The 8,680-nt window shown below is 39.6% G+C and overlaps 1 protein-coding gene across 4 annotated transcripts in view; it reads right to left on the bottom strand.

Annotated features, from left to right (window-relative positions):
* PCGF3 (polycomb group ring finger 3) overlaps positions 1–8,680 on the bottom strand; it is a 124,405-nt gene that overhangs the window by 94,938 nt on the left and 20,787 nt on the right. For 3 of the 4 annotated variants that reach the window (XM_027836241.1, XM_027836238.1, XM_027836240.1), the window contains exon 2: positions 809–887. The exons of the other annotated variant lie outside the window; for it this stretch is intronic. The gene's annotated coding sequence lies outside the window, so the exon portion shown is untranslated. The remainder of the gene's footprint in view (positions 1–808; positions 888–8,680) is intronic. 4 annotated transcript variants of the gene reach the window in all.

Genomic DNA, 8,680 nt, shown 5'->3' with positions numbered 1-8,680 from the left:
AGGGCTGTGGGAAAATAGGTATATTGATACATTGTTGGAAGACCCGTGAAAGGGTGCAACCCTAATCTCTTCAAGGTTCAATTCAGGTGGTACCTCCTCCAGGGAAGCCTTTCTCAATCCTTCCTCAGTCCCATCACTCAGGAGTTAGTGTTCTTTTTCCTGGCAAATTACTCTGAAGTTACTTATTTGTACATGTATCACCCACACCCCAGAGTAGAATCCTTTTCCCACTAAGGGTGTCATCTCAGGAATCACATGAACCAGGTTCAGCTATACGAAAGTCTGACCCCAAAAGGAGAGGATTAGATTTTTCTCACATTTTCTGGCTTATAATGTCTCCACCCTGGAGTCCCAAGAAGAATGCCTTAAACAAATCTTGAATAGGGCTCACTAGTCTATCATCTACCCAAAAGGATCAACAAGGTCCAATCTTGAAAAATTACTCAGTATACAAATAGATAGGAGATACAGAATAACTATTCCAACACACACAAAAAAGGCTTAAAACACAAAACACTCCTGTGCACACTGACGAACACTTAAATAAAAACAGTAATCTATAAAAAGGGACTCCCAGTAGCCTACAAATAGATATAGAAAACACTCAAAGGACTCATAGAAAGCTCTATGATATTCTCCTGGAAGGTGAAGGGGATTTCGGAAAATGTCGAACAGATGTCACTTTCACCTAAATCTGAACTGGCCAGCCAGAAACTCACTTAAGGACCATATTGTCTGGCTAGCCAGGCATGTCATCATCTTCCCCTCCAGGAAGGGTACACCCTTCAGAGCTGCAGTAATCACCTACCATTGGGCAGTACCCAAACCTCCAGATCAGTTCAGTTCATGAAGTAGCCACCAAGACTGGAAGATTGCTGATCAGTTACCTGGGATCAGAAAAAGAAACATGAAGTAGAAGAGATAGCCATGGATTTGATATCCAGTCTCAGGTTCTTCTAGGCAGTCAATCAGTCAAATTAACATTTATTAAGTGCCTACTATATGTGGGACCCCATGCTAAGCTTCAGGAATACAAAAAAAGAAAAGATCTTTGCCTTCAAGTTGATCACAATCTAATGGGGGAGAAAATAAGCAAACAAATATGTACAAACAAGCTACAGACAAGACAAACAGGAAGTACATAAGAGAGGGAAGGGACTAAAATTAGGAGAGACTGGGAAAGACTTCCCGTACAAGACAGGATTTTAGTTGGGACTTAAAGGAAGCCAGGGAATCAGCAGTTCGAACAGAGGGAGAGCATTCCAGGCACAGAGAAAGTGCCCAGAGCCAAGAGATGGAGGAGGTCTTCTCTTCCTCTCCCTGGAAAGATGAAGGAGAGCTCCCAAAGCCTTCAAAACAAGGAAGAGAAAAAGAAACAGACTGTGATTTCTTGTTTTAAGCGTGTGGGGGTGGGGGTAGGGGATAAAGATGGCTACCACTAAACACAAACAGATGTGTGTGTGTGTTTGTGTTTGTGTGTGTTTGTGTGTGTGTGTGTGTGTGCGCACAAAATTCTTCTATATATACTTCTATTTATCAATTCTTTCTCTGGGTGCAGATAGTATCTTTCTTCATATGTCCTTAATAGTTAATTTGGGTATTTATAATAGTCAAAATAACTTATTTGCTCAAAGCCGTTCTTACAATAATATTGCTGTTATTGTATACAATGTTCTCTTGATTCTGCTCATTTTGCTCTTCGTTATTTTGTGCAAGTCTTTCCATATTTTTCTAAAATCACTGAGCTCACCATTTCTTATAGCACAGTAGTGTTCCATCACAATCACAAACCATACCTTTTTCAGCCATTCCCCAACTGACTGGCATCCCTGCAATTTTTAATTCTTTGCCACCACAAAGAGAAATGCTATAAAAATTTGAGAACTTGCAGGTTCTTTTCCTTTTTCTCTAGTTATTTTCCAAAACAGAACAAGTATAGGTATTGCTGAGTCAAAGGGCATAGGTAGTTTAATAACTCTTTGGCCATAATTCCAGATTGCTCTCCAAAATGGTTGGATCAGTTCACAATTCCACCAACAATAAATATGTCCCACTTTTTATTGAAACCTAGGCCGTCCAGACTTCCCAGCCCAGCACGCTTATCTACAACACTATGCCGCCTGGCAGTAAAGATTCCCACATAATAAAGGTATCCCTACAAGCTCACACCCAAATTTCCTGCTCCCTTAATTCCCATGATCCAAGCTAACAGTATTTGTAGGCAAAAGTCTTACTTGTGTCCCCCTCTTCTCTCTTCTGACACTGCCACCACCCTGGTCAAGCTCTCATCCTGGACTATTGCTGTGGCCTGCTGATAAGTCTGCCTGACTCAAGTCTCTCCCCACTCCAGGTCATCTTCCATTTGACCATCACAGTGATTTTCCTAAAACATAGATCTGATCATATCACCCCCTAATCAGTAAACTCCAATGACTTCCTATTGCCTCCAGGATCAAATACAAAATACTCTGTTTGGCATTCGAGGCCTATTACAACCCACCCTCCCCCCCCCACCCCAACCTTTCCAGTCTTCTTACACCTTGTGCCTCCAACATACTCTTCAATTCAGTGACACTGGACTCCTTTCTGTTCCACAAACAAGCACTCCATCTCATGACTCCTGGGCATTTTCTCTAGCTGTCCTTCATGGCTGCAATGCTCTCCCTGCTTCCTTCAAGTTCCAACTAAAATCCTACCTTCTACAAGGAAGCCCTTCCCAATCTCTCTTAATTCTAGTGCCTTCTCTCCAACACAGTGATGCCATTTTGGTCCTTTTCAAGGACAAAGGACAAAAATCAAGCCTTCTCTCCATTAATTATCTCCTATTTATCCTGTATATAGCTTGTTTGTACATATTTGTTTGCCTGATGATTTCCTCACTGGATTGTGAGCTCCACATGAGCAGGGTCGACTTTTGCTCTTCTTTGATCAAAGGTGCTAAGTAAATGCTTATTGACTGACTGCTACTTCCTCTTCCTAATTCTCCTCCCATTTATAGGGTTCATGGGATTTAGAGTGCAAACCTCACTTTCTGTTTACCACTTCCCTCTACCTCATACTTTCTTGATCAACTCTATCACTATTCCACTTAGTTCAATTTTATAAATAAGTCCAAGGCACTGTGTTAAGCACTGGAAAAAAACCAAGAAATCTTTTCTGTTCTCAAGGAGCTTACATTCTAAAATGAAATGGGAGTATATAACATATATAGAGATAAATACAACCTAATTTGAAAGGGGAAGAGCCTTAACAAGCAGAGGGAGGTTGAGAGTGGATCAAGGAAGGGAAGGTTCACAGAGTGTACCTGAGATGAGGGCTCCAATACAAGCAGAATGAGGAAGAAATTCTACAGATGAAGTCTGGCAGGTGTGAATACAGAAAGAAAAGACTTGTTGAATTAAGAGAATAGCTAGGAATTCCATTTGCCACCATATAGTGGCTATGAAGGGATGTAATTTGAAATAAGGCTAGAAAAAGTTGGTTGGAGCCAGATTTTGAAGCCAGATTTTAAATGCCAGGCTGAGTGTATAATATTTTATCACCAAGACTATAGGAAGCCACTGAAGGCTTTTGAATAAGGGAATGACATTCAAGTAAACTCAATAAACATTTATTAAATGTGTTAGGTACTGAATAATGTAATAATCTAGGCAAGAGATGAGTAGTACCTGAATGAGTGGGGATTAATTATGAAAAAAATGTACAGATACCCTCAAGACTTGTTAACTGCTTGGATACGGAATGATGCTAAGTTTATGAATCTGAGTGACTTACAAAATGGAGATGCTCTCAAATAGGTAAAGTTTAGAAGAGATTTAGGTCCTAAGTTGGATAGTTGTGCTTTGGCCCTCTTTTTGAAATGCCAGTGAAACAGTTAAGTGGGGATGTTCATCAGTCTCTTGATGTTGAGGAGAAACTAGAGCCAGATATATAGATCTGGGAGACATCTAGATAGATGCTGACATTTGTACGCATGAAAACAAATGAAATCGTCAAAAGTAGACAAAACTCAAGACTGAAATTTGGGGAACATTCATGGTACAAAAAAAGAAGTCTTAGAATGAGAAGTAAGACAGAAAAAGTATTATCAGGTCATAGATTTTAGAACTGAAGGGATCTAACACCACTTCTAACACTCTCATTTTACAAATGAGGAAACAGGCCCAGAGACTGTAATTTACCTAAAGTCACACAAAAAGTAAGAAAGCAAGGATCTAAATCCAAGATCTATGATTCCAAATCCTTTAATTTTTCGGGGGCAATTCCCTTTTAACCTGATGTCAATAGTTTCCAAGAAGCCAGGAGAAGAGAGAACATCTAGGAGTAGGGCATGACTGACAGAGCTGGAAACTGCAGAGAAGTTGAGGAGGATAACGAGGGGAAAGCGCCCATCTCCCAAGTCTATGTGTCCCCTAAACTTAAACTGTTCCTTGGCCCTCTCCTTATTTCTCTCCATTTTCCCCTGGACAATCTTGCCTATTTCTATGGCTGCTGTTATTTACTTCTGTGCAAGGCCAAGTGGTGACGGACTGCTAATCCTATCCTTGCTGTTCTTGAGAAGCAATGTGGTACAGGGAAAAGATCACTGACACTGGAGTTAGAAGACCTGAGTGGCAGTGTGTTGTCACTTGGATAAAGACATAGACAATATACTCTTCAAATTCACCCATGATACAAACTTTGGAGGGATAGGTAATACAATAGATGACAGGAACCAAAAGGATCTTGAAAGTCTAGAGGATTCAGTTGAATCTAATAAGATAAAATTCAGTAGGGATGAAAGTAAAGTCTTGCATTTAGGTACAAACAAGTATAATGTAGAGGAGGCATGAGTAGACAGCAGTTATGAAAAAAGATCTGGGGTTTTTAGATCTGTTAAGATTAATGAGCCAGCAGTATGATGAGGCAGTCAAAAAAGCTAATACAATCTTGGGCTGCCTTAAGAGCTTTAGGAATAGGAAGGTGATAGCTTCACCATATTCTGCTCTCCAGAGACCTCATCTGGAATATCTGTGTTGAATTCTGGATACCACAGTTTAACCCAGAGTGCCAAGAGGAAGACAACTACAATGATGAAGCGTCTTGACACGACAGGAAAATTTAATGATGACTTTTAGAGTCAATTCCAGCACTAAATTTTGTTAATCAGATCAATCAACATGCATTTATTAATTAATATGTGCCAGGCATTCTGCTAAGTGCTGGGGATACAAGCAAAAACAGGCCCAGTGCTCAAGAAGCTTACATTCTAATGGGGGAAAAAACATATCTAAATCAGTTAAGGAGTTAGGCATGTTTAAATTAACCTGGAGAAAAAAAGATTCAAGGGACATGATAGCTGTCTCCAAATATTCTGAATGGCTGTTATGTGGAGAGGGGAGTAACTTAATTTGTTTGACCCCAGAGGGCCACACCAGGATCAATATGTGGAAATTGCAAGGTGGCAAAGTTAAGCTTGATAAGGAAATAATTCTTAACAATTCAAAGTATTGAAAAACAAAATAGCCTGCCCTGAGAAGCAGCAAGTCACCCCACCTAGGAGGTCTTTAAGCAGAGGCTATAAGACTCTGTTTGTGTATGGCTTGGCTGCTGAGTTCTCTTCCAATTCTCAAATTCTGTAATTTCTTTGTGATAGTGGTATCAGGAAAACCTGATATTGAATCCTTTCTCTGACACTCGGTAGCTGTGTGAGTTGAGGGCAGGTCATTTAACCTCCCAGTTCCCATTTAAATCCCAATTCCAACAATGGACAAGTCACTTAACCTCCTTAAACCCCAATTTTTCACCTGTAAAATGAGGATATTGGACTAAACAACCTCTCAGGCCTCTTCTAGCACTGCTATAATCCTGTGACCTGGGTTCAAATTCCACTTCTCTGACATCTACTGCCTGGGAAACATTGGACAAATCATTTAACCTCTTTGGGCCTCAGTTCCTTAATTTAAAGAATGGGGGAGTTAAACTAGATGACTTTTAGGGTCAATTCCAGCACTAAATTTTGTCAATCGGATCAATCAACGCGCATTACATATGTGCCAGAAATTCTGCTAAATGCTGGGGATACAAGCAAAAACAGGCCCAGTGCTCAAGAAGCTTACATTCTAATGGGGGAGAAAACATATCTAAATCAAAATATACAAGGTAAAACATACAAGGAGATGAAAGTAGGTAATCTTAGAGCAAGTAGAATAGTCTCGAGAGCAAGGGTGGAAAACCTGTGGCCTTGAGGTCACATGTGAAGTTCTGTGAAGTTTGAATTCAGTGAAAAGGCCACACTTGAGGACCTAAAGGGCCATATGTGGCCTCAAGGCTGCAGATTTCCCATCCCTGGGCTAGAGGGACCAGGAAAGGTCTCCTGGAAGAGGTTGTTCTTCAGGCCTAACCTTAAGGGAGTCAAGTATTCTAAGAATCAGAGGATGGAAGGGCAGCATTCCAGATATAAGCAACAGTCAGTGCAAGGGCATGGTGATAGGAGATGGAAAAACATGTATGAAGCCCAGCAAGATGGCCAGTGTGGCTAGATTCCAAGAGTATGTGGAAGAGGAGATTCAAGTATAAGAAGTCTGGGGATGTATGAAGGAGCTAGACTGAGAAATGTTTTAAATGCCAAAGGCCTTTATATTTGATCTTGGAGTCACTGGAATTTATTGAGCAGTGGGGTGACATGGTCAGACTTACACTTTAGGAAAATCACTTTGTGAGAAGAACCAGAATATTGTACATACATAGTAACAGCAATATTGTAATGATGATCTGATGATTGACTATAAAAGACAGCTACTCTGATCAAGACAATGATCCAAGACACTTCAGAACCTATTGTGAAAAACACTATCCACCTCTCATCTCTATATATTCCACAGATTTATTATCTTATAACCTCCTGTTCCCATTGCACTAACTGAAATCCTTGATCCTTTCCCAATCTTCTTGGGGTATGGAAAACCTGACTCTGCTCAAATAATAATGAATCCCTCATCACCACCTCCAGTGTTGCTGTTCTTATGTTCCTAAACACTGTGCCAAGAAGAGCAGTAGAAGCATCCTTCACTCCTAACCTGTGGACTCCTCTTGCCAGATAAAAGGAGAGGATTTTTGCCTTAGCAGACACTGACTTGATAAGCACAGGAATGAGGAGTGTCAGACCTTAGTGTTTTGCATGTGGTAAAAAGGGGAACAGTAGATAACAGGGTACCCACCCACCTGGTCCTGTGATGACTGAACAGGGATGTCTTAAGAGTCCTGAGTATCTATAAGCAATGCCCCCTACAAAAGCACTTTGCCTTATGCATAACTGAGGTTTAGTGTCTTCTTCAGAACAGGTTCTTTGCTGCCTCAGACATCTAGAAGCTGAGCCTTGAGTTACTTTATAGTATATTTCAGCATTTTGCCCTGGATGTCCCAAGGCTATAGGCCTGAAATGGATGAGGGACCTCTCTGGAACTATTCCTTAAAATCACTGATGTGGTAAAAAAAATTTGTCACTCTGCAACCAACTTGGTGATGAGCCCCAACTTACATAGACTGATCCTGTCATGACAGGTAGATAGTCCAATAAGGCAAAAGTCCTTCCAGAATCCTGGATAACCAGGAACTGGATAAAACTTCAGCGGAAGAAAACATGAATTATAAATTTATACTGGGTACAGATAGTGAGTTTACCAGTGATGGCACATAGTAGGCTCTTAATAAATGCTAACTGATTTTGTTTTAAATTATTACATTATTTTTTAAAAATCAAGATAGAAATAATTTGGATTTTGAGGTTTTATTTGGAGATTCATACAAATTCTACTTGATTATTTATATTTGTTATGAATGACAATAGGATTATCGCTTTAGGCCTTTGAGTTGAGTCCAACCCCTTTTTAAAATGAGGAAATAGAGCCTCTGGGAGGTTGTGACATGCCACAAATCACACAGGAAGCAGCAGAGCCCAGGATATAAACTCAGTCAGGTCTTATGTTTCTGAAACCTATCTATGCTCTTTCCACTAACATTATGCTTCATAAAAATAACAGTAATTTTTAAAAACAAATCCACTTAAAGAATGATCCTCTTTTTTTTAAAAAAAGAAATAAAGGCTTTATTTTTTTCAAGGGCTTTATTTTTGTATGCCTAAATTTACAGAGAAACAATAGGACTGATCATATCTGTTACTGCTACTTAATGTTATCTCCAGAAACATCCTTAGTACTGAAGCTGAACATTTCTGATGCTGAATGTGATCTTTTAGACTTAATGTTGACTAACTCCATTGGATAGGCAATTAAATTTAATAATTTTAAATCTATAGATGTCTCAGGCAACTAAAGAGGATCAGGTCCATGATATAGCCTGTGCTTACTCATTTACATGACTAGTTTGGATTTCGACCTGGAATGCAGGATTGGTAATATTAATAACAAAATGAACAAAAATCCTATGACCAATGGATAGAGAAAAAGCTTTTGACAAAATACAACATCCAATTATGTTAAAAGCACTAGAAAACATAGGAATAAATGGTCCTCTCCTTTAAATGATAAACAGCACAAATCTAAAATCAAAAACTACCATTATATAGGGTGTCCCAAAAGTCTTAGTGCAATTTAAAACTATTTAAAATAGGGACATTATGTAATAATGGGATAGCTAGGTGGCACAGTGGATAAGAGTACCAGGTCTAGAGTCAGGAAAA

This window comes from Vombatus ursinus, unplaced genomic scaffold (genome assembly GCF_900497805.2).
Source record: "Vombatus ursinus unplaced genomic scaffold, bare-nosed wombat genome assembly UNPS02014818.1, whole genome shotgun sequence".
NCBI classification, from domain to species: Eukaryota; Metazoa; Chordata; class Mammalia; order Diprotodontia; family Vombatidae; genus Vombatus; species Vombatus ursinus.
This window is presented reverse-complemented; position numbering and strand designations above follow the sequence as displayed.